Genomic DNA, 20,721 nt, shown 5'->3' on the forward strand with positions numbered 1-20,721 from the left:
AGATCCAGTTAAGAGGCTAAAAAGGCAACCCAAATACTATGAAAAAATATTTGCAAACCAAACATGAAGACTCTCAAAACTCAACAATAAAACAAAACCAGATTAGAAGATGGGCAAAAGACATAAACACACGTTTCACCAAAGAGGATAGATTGATGGCAAATAAGCACATAAAAAGATATTCAATGTCTTAGTCATTACAAAAATGCAAACTAAAATCATTATGAGATACCGCTACACACCCATTAGAATACCTAATATGAAAAATAGTTACAATACCAATGCTGATTCCAAAAAGCTGAATCTTTCATACATTACAGGCAGGCATGTAAAATGATCGGGCCAATCTGGAAAATAGTTTTGCAGCAACTAACATAAAAGAAACCTAGCACTGCACTCATAGGCATTTATCTCAGAGAAATAAAAACATTGTCCGTGCAAAATCCTATACATGAATGTTCATAGCAGCTTTATCTGTAAAAGCAAAAAACTGGAAAAACACAAAAATGACCTTCAATAGGGGAATGGCTAGACAAACTGTGATACATCCATACTATGGAATACTCTGAAATAAAAAGAAACAAGCTACTGATACATGCAACAACTTGGATGTATCTCAGGGCTTTATGAGTGAAAAAAGCCAATTTTGAAAGGTCGCATATGGTATGATTTCATTTTAGTAACATTCTTCAAATGACAAAATTATGGAGATGAACAGACTAGTGGTTGCCTGGGGTTAGGGCATGTGGGGGTAGAGTATGACTATATAAGGATAAAATGAGGGAGATCTTTGTGGTAATGAAACAGTTCTGTATCTTGATTTTAGTGGTGGTTATAGGAATTTACACATTAAAAAATGGTACAGAATGATACACACACATTTAATCAAGTGCAACTTGCTGGTTTTGATATTATACAATAATTACATAAGATACAACCACTAGACCTCTGTGCAATACATTTACAACCTTCTGTGAGTCTGCAATTATTTCCAAACAAAGTTAAAAAAAAAACAAACCAACAAAGAACAGATGCCAGTGCCAAAATGATACATGGACTGGAAATATCTGATGAAGATTTTAAAGCAGATATTATTACAATGCTCCAAAGAGTAAGAGCAAACACTCTTGCAATGTATGAAAAGACAGTCTAGGCAATAAATATAAGAACCAAATGGAAAATTTAGAATAGAAAAAGTACAATAACCAAAATACACAGTTGAAAAGCTCAATAGCAGTATGGAGATGAAAGAGAAAAGAGAATACTTGAGGATACAACAATAGAAATTACCCAGTCTTAACAACAAAGAGGAAAAAAAATTTCTTTTAATGAACAGAGCCCCAGGGATGTATGGGAAGATACCAAAAAGGGGAATATTTGTGTTATAAAAGTCTCAGAAGAAAAGGAGAAAGAATATGGTGCTGGAAAAATATTTTTAAAATAAAGGTTGAAAACTTCCTATATTTGTTTAAACACATAAACCTATCGATTAAAGGTACGTTTGGTCTTGGTCTTCCCAGGCTCCAGAACTGTGAGAAAGTAAATTTCTGTTCTTTATAAATTACCCAGTCTCAGGTATTCTGTTACAGCAGCTCAAACAAACTAGGGCAGGGTATTTTTTAAATATTCCCATTACGAGTTGAGGTAGTTGGTACTGATTAAAGAAGCTCAACAAACCCCAAGAGGATAAACCCAAAGAAATCCACCCCTAAACACATCATAATAAAACTGCTAACTAAAGACAAAGAAAATATCTTGAGGACATCCAGAGAGAAATGACATATTACTTACAGATGAAGACTAAATTGAATAACTGCAGATTTCTCATCAGAAACCATGCAAAACTTCTGAAAGACGTGGGATAACATTTTTAAAATGTCAAAAGGAAAAAACTGTCAATCTAGAATTCTATATCTATTAAAAGCAGCAATCCTCAACCTTTTTGGCACCAGGGACCAGCTTCATGGAAGACAATTTTTCCACAGACCTGGGGTGGGGATTTGGGGGGGAGGAATGGTTTCGGGATGATTCAAGCACATTATATTTATTGTACAGTCAAACCCCTCTGCTAATGATAATCTGCATTTGCAGCTGCTCCCCAGTGCTAGCATCGCCCTCTCAGCGCCACCTCAGATCATCAGGCATTAGATTCTCCTAAGGAGCATGCAACCTAGATCCCTTGCATGCACAGTTTACAGTAGGGTTCGCACTCCAATGAGAATCTAGTGCTGCTGCTGATCTGACAGGAGCCAGAGCTTATGGGGTGATGCCAGCCATGGGGAGCAGCTGTAAATACAGAGGAAGCTTCCCTGGCTAGCCTGCTGCTCACCTCCTGCTGTGCGGCCCGGTTCCTAACAGGCCACGGGTATACGGGTATGCAGCCTGGGGATTGGGGACCACAGATCAAAAGTATCCTTCAGGAATGAAGATGAAATAAAAACATTCTAAGATAAAGGAAAACTAAGGATTCATAGGCAGCTGACCTGCTGTAAAAGAACTCCTAAAGGAAGTTCTGTAGACACCAGAGAAATGATAAAAGGAAACTTGGAACATAGGGCAAGAAAGAAGAGCAACAGTATCTGTTCCTTCATTGAGTTATTTAAAATAAGTTTGAAGGTTAAAAGCAAAAATTGTAACATTTTCTGATGGGAAAAAATTTTCGGTATGTGGATGTAATATACAAGACAACTATAACATAAAGGGGAGAATAAAGGGACCCATATAGTGGTAAGGTTACTGAATCTAAGTAGACTGTGAAAAGTACATATATTGAAATCCCTAAAGCAATAGCCGCTAAAACACTACACAAAAGATAGAGTCAAAAACACATTAGATAAATTAAAATGGAACACTAAAAAGTATACAAATATTCAAAAGTAGGAAAGAAGAACCAAGAACAAAAACAAAGGAAAGAAGTACAAAACAAATAAAATAGGAGGCTTAAATCCCAACATATCAATAATTACATTAAATGTGAGTAGTCTTAACATACTGATTAAAAGATCATCAGATTGATTTGCTATGTATGGGTCTGAATGTGTCCCCAAAATTCATGTGTTGGAAACTAAATCCCCATGCAACAGTTTTGGAAGGTGGGGCCTTTTTGAGAGGTATTTAGAGGTCATGAGGGTTCTGCCCTCCTGAATAGATTAAAGCCACTATAAATGGGTTTGATAAGGTCCTTTTTTGCCCTTCCACCTTCTCTCCATGTGAGGACACACCATTCCTCTCCTCTGGAGGATGCAGCTTTGATGCCATTTTGGAAGCAGAGATTGGACTCTCATTAGAGAACCAAATCTGGCGGCACCTTGATCTTGGTCTTCCCAGCCTCCAGAACTGTAAGAAAGTAAATTTCTGTTCTTTATAAATTACCTAGTCTCAGGTATTCTGTTACAGCAGCACAAACAAACTAGGGCAGGGTATTTTTAAAATATTCCCATTATGAGTTGATATTTTTTATCAAAACTTTAACTGGTAAGAAGAATGGCATTACCTTACATTTTTACAAATCTTTTTGGTGTCTAGCTTAATAGACGATGGACTCTCATGTCTACTTCTGCATTTAATCTGTTGCAATATATTATCTTCATTGAAGTATGAAAATACAACTTCACATATGCAATGAATGTACAGATGCTCCAACTTATAATGGGGGAGGTTATGTCCTGATAAATCCATTGTAAGTTGAAAATATTATTAAATTGAAAATGCATTTACTACACCTAATCTACCAAACATCATAGCTTAGCCTAGCCTCTCTCAAATGTGTTGAGAACACTTACATTAGCCTACAGTTGGGCAAAATTATCTATTCTAACACAAAGCCTATTTTATAATAAAGTGTTAAGTATCTCATATAGTTTATTGAATACTGTACTGAAAGTGAAAAACAGAATGGTTTTACTCAAAGTACAGTTTCCACTGTTTATCACTTTCATACCATCATAAAGTTGAGAAATCATAAGGTGAACCATTGTAAGTCTGGGATCATCTATATAGTTGGAAAAGAGAAGAGTATTTTAACAGTCTTTATAAGTAATTGTGGAAATTCTTTGTTACTATACCAAACTTGACAAGTGGTGTTTCTTAAAGGTTAGCTGCAATGTGGAATCTGAAACCATATCAATGAACTTTTGTACTCAGTTTGCAACATTAAAATTTATTGGTCTAGCTTTTCTTTACAGATGATTTTATATCATATAAATTTATATAAAGTAAGATTCAACCTTTTTAGGTTTACAATTCTATGAATTTTTATAAACATATACAGTTGTGTAATCACCACAACAACCCAGGCACAGAATACTTCCATCACCCCAAAAGTTCCCTTATACCTCTTTGTAGTCAATCTCCTCTCCCATTCCTAGATCCTGATAAATGTTCAGTTCTGTTATAGAACAATGAACTCTTCACCAAATACAGGAATATTATTTTAATATCTTACCAAAGTCATCCCATATCTTACCTCATACCAATTGTTACTACTGTCCACTGTTTAAGGATGTGCATGATGCTGCCATTAACATCACCATCCTAACTATTCATTACTATTCTACTTCAGGTCACCATGCTTCATGGCTTAGATTGCTAACCAACACTCACTTTCCAGACATGTCAAATCCAAGAAAGATAGGTTTTAATAGGCAGCTGTTAGAACCTTGCAATACATGGCAGGTTCAGTCACAGATCTGGCTCCCATCCTTTACCTGGACGAGTTCTAGACCACTGCCTCTAAGATAAAATATTACAGGACTTAATTTCCCCCTCCATACTCTGGTTACTAGTATTGCAAAAATAGAAAAAGAAAAAATAATTTCCCCCTCCAACTCAGGCAATAAATATTTATTAAGATCTTTCTCCTACTACTTCATATCTCATCTTCCATACTGCATTCTTTACCAATCCCCATTCTTTTTAGTCAATTTAAATATTCATTTAGTGCATTCCATGTATAAAATACTCTGCTAAGTGCTATGTAAACACGTCACTTTGTGGTGTTATTTACAACTTTGATGCTCTTTCCACCATATTACAGCCTAAAGATAAGAAAGTCTGCCATTTAATGGTTATATGCCTTTAGGCAATTCATTTATCTTTTCGGAGGTTTAATTTTATTTATAAAGTGGGAATAATATCTATCTCACCTAGTCCACAAGATTGTTGAAATAACAAAAATAATAAATGTACAAAGTCTTATAAAAAGGAACATTATTGGCTTTTGGCACTTCATCCAAAATTCAGAGTTATCAGGGGAGGAAAAAAACACCTATAGCTTCACACAGACCTCTTATAGTTTTAAAATGTTATCCCCCAGATACATACAGTTTAGATTTAAACAAATTACTAACTGAACCGTATCTCCTAACATGATGTCAACCATTTCTAGCTTTTGTCACAGAACAAGCAAAAGACATTTTCTAGTAATTCAACAACAACAAATAAATATTTACTGAAAACTTAATGCACCAGGCACTGTACCAAGAACTAGTGATACATCAGTGAACGAGACAATCAGATACCAGTTCTCATGAAGCTTATGTGTAGAACACCAGTATCTCAAAATACAGAAGCCCAAGAGCTATATAAGAAAAATTTGTTTCCATTTAAAAAAATTTTTTAAATCTCATAGGAATAGTAAAATTCCAATCTTTTTAGAATTTGTGGAAACGTTTTTCTATATATAGTTGAGCCTTCAACAAGTTTGAACTGCACAGATCCACTTATAAACGTAGATTTTTTCCAATAAAAATTACACTGAGTGTGCTTGCCTCTCCTGCCTCCCCTTCCGCTTCCTCTACCTCTTCTGCCTCTGCCTCCCTGAGACAACAAAACCAATCCTTCCTCTTCCTCCTTAGCCCACTCAATGTGAAGATGACAAACATGAAGACCTTTATGAGATCACTTCCACTTATCGAAGAGTAAATATATTTTCTCTTCCTTAGGATTTGCTTAACATTTTTTCTCTAGCTTACTTTATTGTAAGAATACAGTATCTTATACATATAACATACAAAATATCTGTTAATTAACTGGGTTTTTTTTCTTTCTTTCTTTCTTTTTTTGAGACAGGGTCTCGCTCTGTTGTCCTGGATAGAGCGCAGTGGCATGATCGTAGCTCACTGCAACATCACCCTCTTGAGATTAAGCGATCCCCCTGTCTCAGCCTCCCAAGAAGCTGGGACTACAGGCGCACACCACCTTGCCCAGCTAACTTTTTATTTTTGGTAGAGACAGGAGTCTCACTCTTGCTTAGGCTGGTCTTAAACTCTTGACCTCAAGTGATCCTCCCGCCTTGGCCTCCTAGAGTGCCAGGATTACAGGTGTGAGCCATTGCACCCAGCCTATCGACTGTTTATCAGTAAGGAAGGCTTCCAATAAACAGTAGGCTACCAGTAGTTAAGTTTTGGGGGAGTCAAAACTTATATGCAGATTTTTGACTGTGAGAGGGGCACCTCTAACCCCTGCCCTGTTCATGAGTCAATCATAATAAATGATTCTTTTATAGCCCCTTCACATTAAAACAATCTTTCTTGATGTTACTAAAGAAAACATCAAGTTCTATTTTTTTGGCAGGTGAAGGAACAACATATTGGAGAGTTACAGCAATGATTGAGGGAATCACTTTATTTACATCTGTTCCCCCTTCCCCTCTAAAAAAATGAGATCAACCAAACAAAATCAGCTTTTTCAGCAAATGTCAGAAAATGCTCATCTTCTTTCAAACAGTCTGGTGTTTTTTTAACCACATTTTTAAAAAGAGAAAAGAATTTCGTAAATGGGAGGCAAGACTTTTTCCATCCACTCCTACTTCAACTTATTTTGTTTTCCCCACAGCGGCTTTGCAAAAAACGAATGCAAGAGGCATAGTGTTTAACTATAAATACCTGGTAACTATACACTCCTTCCCAAACCTGGCTGTGCAATCATCTAAGCCCTGTTAAGAATATAAATTCCAGTATACTACACCTCCCAGCTCCAATTCACATATGGCTGCTGTGGTGAAACACAAAAATCTGCATTTGGTTCTGATATGGTTGATCCATGAACAGGTATTTGGAAATCCTCACTGCATCACCCAAAGACATATCCATCAAAGTAAAGCAGCATACAAGCATCCTTCCTTTAAAGCAGTAGTCCCCAACCTTTTTTGGCACCAGGGACCAGTTTCATGGAAGATAATTTTTACATGGATGGCTGAGGGGGTGGGATGGAGGGCACAGGCTGTGGCCTGGGAGTTGGGGACCGCAGGTTACACCAGTTGGTGCAGCCTATGTTGGCAGTCTTTGGCAAATGGCTGGCAGTATTTATTCTAATGTCAGATAACTTAAAAATGTAGTAAAAAAAGGTCATTTCCAAAAAATAAAGAATAAACTACCATTATTTGGGTTTCTCTTAATGATTAGTCTCCACTTTAGTAGATATTTGTTGTTTGGGACTACCCAGAATGTCATTTCCTTTTCTCTTGGTAAAGGAACTTCAGTTTCTACCTCTCCTTCATGCAACCATAAATCTTGGTATAAGCTGGCTAATCTCCAATTCTGAGATAGGAGCACATGATGGAGGCCTAAACTCGTCAGCACACCATTCTTTTGACCACCATGATTGGTTCCGATATGGGCACATGATCTGAGTTGGTCAAATCAATTAGAAACTCTAATTAAAGGTTAAAAGACTTTTTTCCACTGTACCTGAACAAGTAGTCTTGGAAGCTACTGGCAATCATCTTGCAGCTACAAAGAGCTGTCTATCTGAGAAGGGAAACAATATCAAAGAAGCAGATCTGGAAAACCAGCTGTCAGTCACATCATTTAAAAACTTTTAAGGCCAGGCCAGAAAAACACAGGGCATATTGGTGAAAGGAACCGAGGTGCAGCCACTTATCATCAAGTTACAGTATTGTTTTTGTGAGGTTTCAAATACTGCTTTCTAGATTATCTCATTTAATCTTCATCACTACCTTATGAAGTAGATTATTATTAACTCCATTTTACAGATTGAGGAAACTGTAGTTTAGGAGAGTTTAAGTGACTTACCTAAAGTCAAAGAAAAGAGGAAAAGGCAGTATAATGTACATCTACGGCACTGTCCACCCTGCCCCACTGCCCTCCTTTTCCTGGGAACTGCCTTCTCATTCTCATGGTTCTCATATAACCCTACTCTCCTTATCACAATTGTTTAGTCAAGGAGTGGGCACCGACCTAAGTATACCCAATGAATCTCTTCCTCCAGAGCTCCAGACTTGAGACTCAAAGAATCTGAAGTCAGTGGTTGAGACGGAAGCTATAAAATACAAAGCTCCAGTGCTCTGGGCAGTCAGACTTTCCCTATATGACTAAAAATCAGTCTAACAATCAGAAAGAATGATGCCAACATTAAGGAAAAATAAGAGAATACATAGAGACAGAGCCTTGCCTGCACTTGAGCCCAAGTTCCAGTTCTTACTTAAGTAACCTATAGTGGAACCTTCATTAAGTCTATACCACAAAAAGGTAAAGCAAGGAAAAGAGTAACCATTAACACTTGTATGTAACCATGACACTGCATATAAATTACTTCATTTAATCCTCATAATTAAAACCTATGAAGTATTATCATCATTCTCATTTTGCAGATTAAATATATTTAGGCTTTAAAAGGTTAGGTAGCTTGTTTGAGATCACACAACTAAATAAAAAGCTGGCCTGCAGAGCAGGGAGGTAGATAATAATCCACTTGGTCAGGACAAACCTCATTTCTCCTTATGGCAAATCATGAAGATATACGATGATGACAATGAAGATGATAAAGACAGCTAATGCCTGGAACTCTGCGAAGCACTGACATGCTTTATCACACTTAATATTCCTAACAGCTCTATAAAGGTCTATAATTAATCTTATTTGAAGATGATATGTTTGAGTTTTTAAAAAGTTAAGAACTTTGCCCAAAGTCACAGGGCTAATAAGTGGCTGACCTGGATGGGAATCAAGGATAAGATGAATAAATACCTTTAGGGTGGATGATAAAAATCAGAGAAACATTTTCTTTGTCCTTCTGTTACAGAAGTAGTAAAAGTCAATCAAACATTCAAAGAACAGAAGCATATATCTAAAACAGAATTTCTTGATAAGGTCAAGAATTTAAATAAATTCATATTTAAGGACAAATTTGGAGATGGTTTTGATTAGTGAATTTTGTATTATGCTCCTAAATAAAACCAAGTTTCTTAGAGAGGATATCATCTGTCCAAGGCAATACAATTTTTCAATTTACAGTTTAGAGAGTCAAGAGTAGAATTCAGGGCTTCAGATTCCTAGTTCAGTTTTTCTTTCACTATACCATACCCATACTCCTGGAAGTCAGTGCATACATAATATTAACTATCTATTAGGTTGACAAGTACTTGACAAGGCAGTTCTGCTTAAGTCATTTAATCCTTATAACAACAGTATATAAGGTAGGTATCATGATCCCATTTCAGAGATGGGATAACTGGATATCACTGTGCTTTTAGCAAATTGTCCAAGGACCAAGGGCTAGTAAATACCAATGCCAAGATTGGAAGCTAATTATCCCTGACCAAAACATCCCATGCTCTTCAATGTGACAGTATATGTGCATGGGAGGGTAAGGGTGAAGAATGGCCCTGCTAGATAGTAAAAGCTGAAAAGGTATTATAAAGCCTCTATAATTGACACAGTACATTATTAGCACATGAACAAGCAAGAGAGACCAATGGAACAGAACGGAAAGTTTAGAAATAATCCCATGTACATATGGAAATTTAATATATGAAGAAAGTGGCATCCCAATAAAGATAGGCATTTTAAAATAAATGCTGTGGAGAAACCAGATAGCCATTTGGATAAAGATTAAATTGGAGGTGGGCCCTGTAATCCTAGCACTCTGGAGGTAAAGGTGGAAAGATTGCTTGAGTTCGAGACCGGCCTGAGCGACAGCTAAACCCCATCTCTACTAAAAATAGAAAAATTAGCCATATGGGCATCATGGCACCAGCCTGTAGTCCCAGCTACTTGGGAGGCTGGGGCAGGAGAATCGCTTGAGCCCAGGAGTTTTAGGTTGTAGTGAGCTATGATGACACCAATGCACTTTACACAGGGTGACAGAGTGAGACTCTGTCTCCAAAAAAAAACTTTTTTTTAAACATCTCAAAATATATCATACCATGATAAATTCCAAATGGATCTCAATGTAAAAATTGAAACAACAGAAACATATTAGAGAAAATATGAATGAATCCCTTTATAACCTAGACAATGGGAAAACCTATGACTCAAAATCTTGATACAACAAAAGACTAATAACATGAATATATTTTTCAAAATTTGCATGGCAAAAAAACAAAATGCAGAAGCAAAGTCTAAAACAAATGACAGTCAGGGCATGGTGGCTCATGCCTGTAATCCCAGCACTCTGGGTGACCGGCCAAGGCGGGAGGATCGCTTGAGGTCAGGAGTTCGAGACTAGCCTGAGTAAGAGTGAGACCTTGTCTCTACTAAAAAGAGAAAAATTAGACAAGTGTAGTGGTGTACACCTGTATTCCCAGCTACTCGGAAGGCTGAGGCAGGAAGATTGCTTGGAGCCCAGGAGTTTGAGGTTGCTGTGAGCTAGGCTGACGTCACGGCACTCTAGCCAGGGCGACAGAGCAAGACTCTGTCTCAAAAAAATTAAAAATAAATAAATAAATAAATAAATAAATAAGACAAATGACAAATTACAAAAAGTTTGCATTTTACCACAGAAAAAAGGGCTAAGATCCCTATTGTATAGCTTCTAAAAATTGAGAAGGAAAAAATAGAAAATGGGCAAAAATACAGACAGGCAGTTAGCAGAACAAATTCAAATGGTACTTAAAATATGAAAAGATGCTCAACTTTACTCACAAGAAAAACAGAAATTAAAATTACTCTGAGATACTACTTCTCACCTATTGGACAAAGATTCAAGAGTCTTACAGCATATTGTTGGTGAGAGCAATAGACAAATCTCAAATATTACTAATGGAAATATGAAACAGCACAACTCCTAGGAGAGGGACAATATTGCACAGCAAGCAAAATTATATATATGCATGTATCTTTAACCTAGCAGTCTCATTTCTAGAAATCTACTCCAAAGACATATTGGTAAAAATATGAAATGAGTTATACACAATGTTGCTCACTAATACCAAAAGATTATAAATAATTCAAATGTTCATCCATAGAAGACTGAATAATGTTAGCATCTACAAAATGGAACACTCTGCAGCTGCAAAAAGGAATGATCATACATCAATATAGGCATGATATATGCTATTTTTTGTGTCAGAAAGGGGTGGAAATATGAATATAAACATATATATGCATATATATGTTTGTTTATATTTATAAGAAGAAACACTGGAATATTAAATAAAAAAACAAAACGGGAAAGGGAAAAGAACAGGGTAGAGAAATTATGGATGGAAGTGAGAATCTTCTGAATATATCTTGTAGAGTTTTCACATTTAAGCCATGTAAATGTTTTACATATGCAAAAAGTAGAATTAAATTAAATCAAAAAAGAAAGCAATTCTTAAGTATTAAAACCTGAAATGAAAGAGCCTAATTGATGTCAAGTTGGTGAAATAATCAGTATAAAGTACTTTGTCTTCTTTTCAAAAATAAAATATCATAGCTCTATTCACTAAAAAAGGACAAGAAATAATTTCAACCCAATAGCAACGAGTATTCAGAATATCATTCCCACTAAAAGGAAAGAGTTTCCATAAGGAATGGCTGACTTCCAAGTATGAGGTAAGAACGTACAAGATGAACCTGGGCATCTTATTGTAGCAAAAAACAAGAAAGCTCAATCAAATATTATTAGGGTAATATACAAATAACATGGAGTCAACCTGAAGAGACTTCCATTACCAAAAGATAGGACAAAGACAGTATCAGCAAGGATGACATAAATTGACTGAAACACACCAAAAATAGTTTTTAAATGTTTCCATAATGGTGCCAAAAATAAAAAACAAAAAATAAATACATATATGCTGGCTATATCTTGTTTGCTAACCTTTATGGACTGTATCAACAGACTCTTCTGCATATTAGCTTTTCAAGCAATGGGAGCCCTAGTAGGAGACTATGGGGGGGAGGGAATAAGGGTGGGGCATGTATTGCTTTGGCTCCCTTAATGCCAGATCAGCATGCTCCTCTCTACTTAAAACTATACCCTCTGTCAGATAGCCCTCTCCCAAAGAGCTACCTTCCCCAGCTGCTCTCTTCCCTTGAACCTTCAGGCCTAGAAGTAGTAGCAGCTTCCTTCCTCACTGCTACTGGTCCTAGGGTACTGGACCACCCATCCTTGTTTCCTTAAATATTGTCTATACCTCCATAAATAATCCTTTTCTTAAACTTCCCTCAAATTACCCTGTTTGTACCATGTCTATCATAGTAAGGCTCCAAAATACTCTGTAAAGTGCCAATGAAAGAGAAAGACTGAAGCATTCAATATGTATTTCACACACTGTATTACATGGTCAACAGCCCTAGATGATAAGTGCAAGTTCTACTCTTAACAGAGAAGATTTACAGTTAATAAAAGGAATGATAGAATTAGAAAATCATTATTTTGCTATCCCTAATGAAATAACTGATTCAGCTAAAGATCATCAATGTATGACAGAACCATTGGATGAAAGGTTAATGAGGGATTTTACAAAGGAAGTTATCATGGGCTATTGCCACCTGAACAGAATGGTCAATCTCAGCATCACTAAGGGCCAGACCTTATGTACCTCTTGATGTGATACAAAAGAAAATACACACAATCTATTAAGTACCCACGATTAAAGATCTGAAACAACTACATCAAGCTTTTAGATCTAACTATCCTTTTATAGGAAATATGGAGGATACAAGAAGAAGTTATACATCACAAGCAAACAAAAATAGAAAAATCCAGAATGTGAAGTAAGGGCCTATGTAGCACCACTGACCTAGTTTCTTCAACAAGACATGAAGAGAGAGAAGTTGGGGAAATGGGACATCTCTATATTAAAAAGAGATTTGAAAGATTCTCAAAGGACCTAACAAAATAAAAAAAGCAACATGTGGATTTTGTCTGGTTCCAGATTCTAATAGAATGACTATAAAAAAGACATTATTTTAGATAATCAGGGAAACCTGAATATAAACTAGAAATTAATGATGCCAAAGAGCTTTTCATTTTGTTAAGCATGATAATGGCCATTGTAGTTACGTAAGAAAATGTCCTTTGTGTTTTGTTTCCCCCAGAAATGCTTATTCAATTATGTAAGGGTGAAATGTCAATATCTGGAATTTACTTTAAAATATTTTGGTAAGAAAAAAGATGGCTGATGAATCAAGTAGGACAAAATTTTGAAAATTACAGAATCTGGGTAATAGGGGGTTGCTATCTTATTTTCCCTACTTCTGTGTATATTTGAAATTTATCATTATTAAATTACCAAACAAAACAAAAAATCCATGTTCTTTCCACTATAACTACAGTTTTCAAACTTGAGTATGTCTAAGAATTCACATCTCATGCAGAATCCTAGGACTCATCCCAAAAAATTCTGATTTTGTTTGTCTGGGCATGGGCCCAGATTCTATTTTTAACAAGTTCCTCAAGTGAATCTGATACAGACAATCTACAGACTCATCTGAAAATTATACACTTAGATTGCTTTACTACAAGTAAAGCAAACATTAAAGGAAAGTCATGATCATATCTCTTATCCCTTCAAGCCTTACCCCACACCTGTCTTAGTAGATAGACATTATATTAATCTCTTTCCTGAGACTATAAATTCCATGAAAGCAGGGCCCATGTTTGTTTTTGCTCACCACAGTGTCCCCACTGCATATCAGAGTTCCTAGCAAACAGTACACACCAAATAAACATTAGTTGAATGAATGAATAACAGCAAAGAGAAAAAAGAAGAGTTAAGTGTGGTCCACTGTTTCAATATTAGTCCCAGACAAGAATCTGAGAAAAATTTCAATTTATTGCCAAAAGTCTGGTATAGGAAGTATGGATAAATAATGAAGGGTGTAGGTTAGGTTGCTTTTTAAGATTAATACAAGTGGCCGGCCGTGGTGGCTCACGCCTGTAATCTCAGCACTCTGGGAGGCCAAGGAGGGAGGACTGCTTGAGCTCAGGAGTTCGAGACCAGTCTGAGCAAAAAGTAAGACCCTGTCTCTACTAAAAATAGAAAAAAATAGCCAAGTGTGGCGGCGAGCACCTATAATTCCCAGCTACTTGGGAGGCTGAGGCAGGAGGATCGCTTGAGCCCAAGAGTTTGAGGTTGCTGTGAGCGAGGCTGATGCCATGGCACTCTAGCCCAGACAACAGAGCAAGACTCTGTCTCAAAAAATTAATTAGTTAATTAAGTATAAGATAACCTCTTGCCTCTCTTGAGAAATCAGATTTTGGACATTAATTTGAACATCTGCTTCCTATTAATTGTTTAGGAACTATAATAAAAATGTACTTCATATTTCATAATCCCAAACAGGAAGAGTAGATAGAAAAGTAAACTATACGTATACATTTTAATGGATATACAAATGTGTAATTACCACTTTCTCTGTTCAAAAAGTACAAACCCCTACAGTTATTAACATAAGTCACAAATTCAAAAAATAGTAAGTGTCAAATATAACAATTAAAATTAGTTTAGGAACTAGTTCCAAAAACAACACTTACCAAACATGGTTCCTATTCTTATACTTCTACCCCAACATCACTGAACTGTTTAAATTTTATTTCTTAAATAATAAATCAGTAACAATTTTCTGAAGTTTTTATATAAACTTGAAGTTTATATTTGAAGTATAATAAAAGCAAGTCTCATAGCACTTCTAGAGACACAAAAGACATCAGCAACTACCTGGTCCAAATCTTTGTTGTACAAATAAGGAAAGTGAAGCCCAAATAAGAAAAAGATTTACTTGGATACACAGAGATTTAATAGCAAAACAAGACTATGTCAATGCTCTCAATTTCTAGTCCAGTGTTCTTTTCACTACACCATGTTAACAGCATTATGTTAAAAAATAAATATTTTCCATTGTGAATTGAAATACTATCTGTTAATCTTCTTGTACATATGTGCATGATATCCAACAGCTATGCTATGAACTTCAACTAAATGGATATACTCAATTTTTAGTGGGGATGGGAAGTACAGCTATTAGATTATCTTTAGCAACATATGTAATATTTCCTAATATATGGGTTTTTTGTCATATGTCATAATAGAATCTGTAGTTTTCACCATATATTCATAATACCAAAACTTCATGAAGTAAATCTAAATGAAGTAATCATGAAGTAAAACTAAAGTGTAAAGTTATGCAAAGTCTATTTAAAACTAAGAATTTACTCTTTGTTCAATATAAAATTTTGCATGTGGTTCCTTCTTCTGGATTAGAAATATTTCTGACTCAAGATTAATGAATGACCCAATTCATGTCTCAGCTGTTACTCTGAGCCACCTCTCTATACACCCACAGGCTGAATGTAGTGCAAGAGGCCCTACTTACAGAACATACTGAAAGTATAAAAGATACACACAGAAAGAAACAAGATTACAACTAAATCTCCACAAACTGGCTCCCAATTGCCTTTCCTATCAATCTAAACTCTTGGCACAAAGTAGGTACCATGATGCATTAATAAATCATTACAAAGTGAACAAAGAGTCTTCAAAAGTCTCTCCCCTGTTCTGTTGAATCCACTTTCAGTTATGACTCGCTTGGATGCTTCAATAATGCACAGCTAGATTATGAATTTATGAGCAGCTTGAGGTGCCAAATAAATTACTCTGGAGATAGAGAAGACAATAAATATCAACTTCCAGTCTAAGCACAGTGACTAGCATATAACAGGAATATTATAAATATGACAATAATAAGATACCAATTATCAAATGCTTACTAAATGCCAAAAACTGTAATCATTGCTTTGCCTATATTATTTAATCCTTGCAACAATGTAGTCACTGTTATCCCCACCTATTTTCCAGAAGATGAAACAGGCATTGAGAGGTTAAAATAATTCACCCAAAATCCTTCAGCAAGGACACAGCAGAGCCTAGATTTGAATCCAAGTTAGACCCTGCACAAAGATTTGCTAAATGAATGAATGAATTAGGAGAGTAATTTGTTTTTTTGTTTTTTTTTTTTAAAGTTCCTGCAACATACTAACAGCAAAACAGTCTGGTCCAAACTAACCAGATATGCAACTGATATTGGTAATAGCTATTAACTCACAAATTATGAACACCGGCATAGATATAACTTTAAGGTCCAAAGATTTAATGACCTCAGGTCTCTTCATTCCACCACAGTTAAAAGCTCAAAAGTGATCCATTCAACTGGCAAGGCATACAGAGAGATTATACAGCAATAATCTAGATTCTGAAATGCTACCCAAAATCTGTTGTAATAACCCAATGTGTGGACGGACTAGGACTGTCAAAAAAGTTTGCAACAAAAATTCCAGTTTAGTGACAGGGACGGTAGTGGAGTCAATGACAAAACAGTTAAGTTTATGGGAGGAAAGCCTGTTTTGGGATATGAGGAATTTGAGGGATAAGATGACATCTGATTAGAAATGCCTATAAGGCAGTCAGATATTTAAGATTTGGAAGAAGATAAAAGACTAAAAATAAAGATTTGGGTACCATAAGCATAGAAAAGACAGTAGTTGGAAGCTTTAAGAATGGATAAGTTTTCCAACGGTGTGAAGAGACAGATAAGTATTACAGGCCAAAGATTGAGGTAAGAGAAAAAGAAGTCAGCAATGAAGATAAAAAAGCACTAGGTCAAAGAAGCTGAGGGAAAGAGAATTTAAATTAAGAAAAACTGAAAGACTAACACCAGAAACTTCATTTACATTTGCCTTCCACATTCTGAAAACCTGCCTAATGGAAATGGTAGTAACAAATGTGTCACAAAGTGGAAGCACAGTGTTAGAACTCAGCATGCACTAGTCCATCTTAATACTGGTTCCCTTCCTTCCCTCCCACCCACCGGTTGCTACACCTCCACCAGCTAGAAGAAAAGTGGAAAGAAAGGTCAAGCTCTCAACTGGCATCCTGCAGCAGTGTGCTAATAAACATGCTACAGGCAGGATAGCTGTATTTTCTTTAAATGTATGTCAAACTTCACAACAAATGTATCCTTAACCCACCTACCCACTTTTGTTTTTCTTTATAAATTTACAAATCTTAAGCATTTTTTCCCCTACAAAGATTTAACAGATTTAATTAAACACTATCCCTACTCAAAATCACTGAGAAATTGTTACAAGCCCTAGATAAAATAATTCTAGGGTAAACAAGTCAGAAAAAGGAAAATAGCTCCCGATAATCATTATAGACTGTAACACTGTCAGTAAGAAAGAGAATCATAAAGACACTGAAAAGAATCTGCCTTACAGAAAACCAAGGCTGAGGAACTCGAATGACCTAGGAAACAAGTGAATAGTTATCATAATATACCTACGTATTTCCACACTACCTTAGCATTTATGTTTATAATATGAAAAACTAACTTATTTAGTTCTTGAAATAAATCACAGGTGTTCAAGAAAAGGTTGGATAGCCACTTATCAGGGTTCTTCCAGCTACATTATTTTATAGCCAGTATCCCTTATCTGAAATGCCTGGGACCAGAAGTACTTCAGATTTTGGATTTTTTCAGATTTTAAAATATTTGCATATATATAGAGATATGTTGGGGATAGGACCCAAATCTAAACACAAAATTCATTTATGTTTCATATATACCTTATACCCATAGCCTGAAGGTAATTTTACACAATATTTTTTAATAATTTTGTGCTTGAAACACAGATGTGGAATTTTCCACTTGTGGCATCAAGTCAGCATTCAAAAAGTTACAGATTTTGTAGAATTTCAGATTTCAGATATTCAGATTAGGTTTGCTCAATCTGTAATACTCATCACTAGTGTCTCATCAAAAAAGCTACTTTGTGAGTAAGGTGGTTTAAAAAGACATTTGCCAGCAAACTGTTCAGAAACCAAAAGGTTTGGGAACTTCCATTTCTGAGAGTGAATCTAGTAAAGGAAGTGGAAAATAAATAAGTGACAATCTTATTTTTTGAGATTACAAAAACAATCTAGAACTAGAGTAGTGCATATGGCACATAATACATACTCAATAAGTATCAGTTAAATAAATCAACAAAGGTCAAAATAATAGAGAAAAGCAACCAAGTAAAACAAGTATTGACCCTACAATATATGAGAGGTCCAAAGCCCAGGTCCAGATAGGGGAGAATAAGAACAGGCTCACTTGTTCATTGTAACATTGTTTAAAATATTTTGCATATATATACATATACAATACATATATAAAAGAACAGACTCACTGAAAAAGGTGAAGTCACCTGGAAGGTCATTCTGGACAGTAAAATGAATGAATGAATGAATGCTCAATGATAAACATAAAATATTACACAAAGAAGATGCATGCTAGATACTACAAAACAGGAAAAAGGATTTTTGTCCCCAAAGAAAAATTCCATCTTTACCAAGTTCAGATTGATATGGTAATAAAAAAATTTCAATAGCTATCAATAAATAGCTGTGGAAGTAAACAGAAAAAATGGCCACGATTGTAAGATTACAAGGGGAAAAAATAACCAAATCTGTCTGTTGACTACTCTCTTTTCCAAAATGTTCTTTTAAAAGTCTTGGGCTCCATGATACCTGGCTGTCCTAACTCTCAAGGCCTTGATTGTTTACTTCCTTCACTCTTCCTCTTTGTTCAATCTTCATCTTTCACCCTCAGTTCTCTCTCTACTGTGTCTTCCTTTATGATTTTATCAATTTCAACTTTCACCTTTGTGCAAATCATTTCCAAATCATTATCTGTAATTATGAGCTCAGTGCTATATCTCCAACAGTCTACAGGTCTTTTCTTCACTGTTATCTCACTATTCCCTCAAACACAACAAATCTAAAATTGAATTCATCTGTAGGCCTATTCTTTCCAAGCAATTTCCAAACCTGACTTTGCTATTTTCACCATTCTCCCTATAATCCAGGCTCAACATTTTTTAGAGTCATCTGACTACTGCCTCTCTCTTTGGTTCCCCCTTCTCCTCCCCAAGCCAAGTTCCATCAATTCTTCCTTCCTCATTCTCACACCCCAATTTTGGGCTTCAAACATTTCTGGATCATTACAATCTTAAAAAACTCAACAAAACAAAAACCCTTCTCAAACTCACTCATCCTACCTCCACTCTTTTACTATTTTGCACACAACTACAAGATTCATCTTCTTCATTCACCTTGGCACAGTCTTATTTATAAATATTTCATGGCCACAACACACTAAAGACAATCTAAAGTCCTTTTTAGCCTAGCAAATCAAATTGTCCACAGTCTAACCCCAATCTATCCTTCCAACTTTATCTTCCTCCGTGTTTCCCTAAACATGTCATAGTCCATCATGTCTCCATCCTCTATTCATGTTATCCTTTACTGCCCCTCTGAGTACCCTCCATCTAAATCCTATCCATCCACCTTAAGGTACTTTAGCCCTCTCAACGCACAGTGATTTCGTCCTCTCAATTTCCAAGAGCGTTTATTACCTAAACAATCATTTGGAATTTATAACATTTTCTCAATCTGTCAAGTGTTTTGCTTTGTTTCTGTGTATGTATGTGATTATGTCTTATCTTCCAATAGACTAGACTGTTAAGGAAAGAGTTCATTACTTACATTTCCTTGGACCCTCCACATCTTAATAAATATCTGTTGAGGTTCCCACCAAATGAAGCTACAGTAAGAGGCCAGAAGACAACTAAAGAAAAAAATAAAAGCTACTAAACCCTGCCAGTAACATAACTTCATGGAATAAGGAGATCAAAAAGCAAAATAAAATCAGATATATGGAAACTGTATAAATATTAAAAGATGAATTAGATCTCTTAGAAGTTACAGAAATCCTTACTAAAAAGATGTGTTCTAATTCCTTCCATTAATCTCATTTAATAAAAAGTTTTAAAATGCATTAAGCATCAACTTTCTTTACTGTTTCCCAACATGAGGAGCATCCATAATGTGGGTGAGACATTTCAAACAACCCACAGTACTCTTACTTCATAGCTGGATGCTTAATTTTGAAAGTTTTGGGGAGAGACCTTCCTGTAAAACCCACACATACTGAAAAATGTAAGCAGGTATTTAGAGTTAACTAAAATGCATGTTAATTTTAAACAATCTACATAATTTTCCTCTGACTCAAGATGGGATTTTTGAATGATATTTCTTTGAAGGGCATTATTTTGTTTCCTTAATATTAATCCCCAAAATTGTGTATATCTAACATTACTTCACTGAACACACTGTAAAACCCTATACACATAAATACTCCCTGAAACCTGAAACTTTCAGAGATTATATAGTTTTGTTTGAACTAAAATAGAAATATAACTTTTAGTTGTTCATAAACTGGTTTACAGTTTGCAACCATCAGTGTTAGGGGAAACTGATCAAACTCAAGAACCCCAATTATTTACAGATAATTGTAGACGCTATCAACCACTGAACAATTTTTAAAATAGGACTATAGCTTCTCAAATCATAAAAACCTCTTTAGAATGTTTTAAAAGTGACAATGTTAAGTACAACACCACCAAAAAAGACAGTTATGATATCTGTATGATATTTCTGTAACCAACAAT

General features: G+C 35.6%; 1 protein-coding gene across 1 annotated transcript in view; it reads right to left on the reverse strand.

The window, feature by feature from the left end:
* ROCK1 (Rho associated coiled-coil containing protein kinase 1) overlaps positions 1-20,721 on the reverse strand; it is a 139,307-nt gene that overhangs the window by 116,965 nt on the left and 1,621 nt on the right. The gene's annotated exons all lie outside the window — the stretch shown is intronic.

Source organism: Lemur catta, chromosome 16 (assembly GCF_020740605.2).
Source record: "Lemur catta isolate mLemCat1 chromosome 16, mLemCat1.pri, whole genome shotgun sequence".
Classification (NCBI taxonomy): domain Eukaryota; kingdom Metazoa; phylum Chordata; class Mammalia; order Primates; family Lemuridae; genus Lemur; species Lemur catta.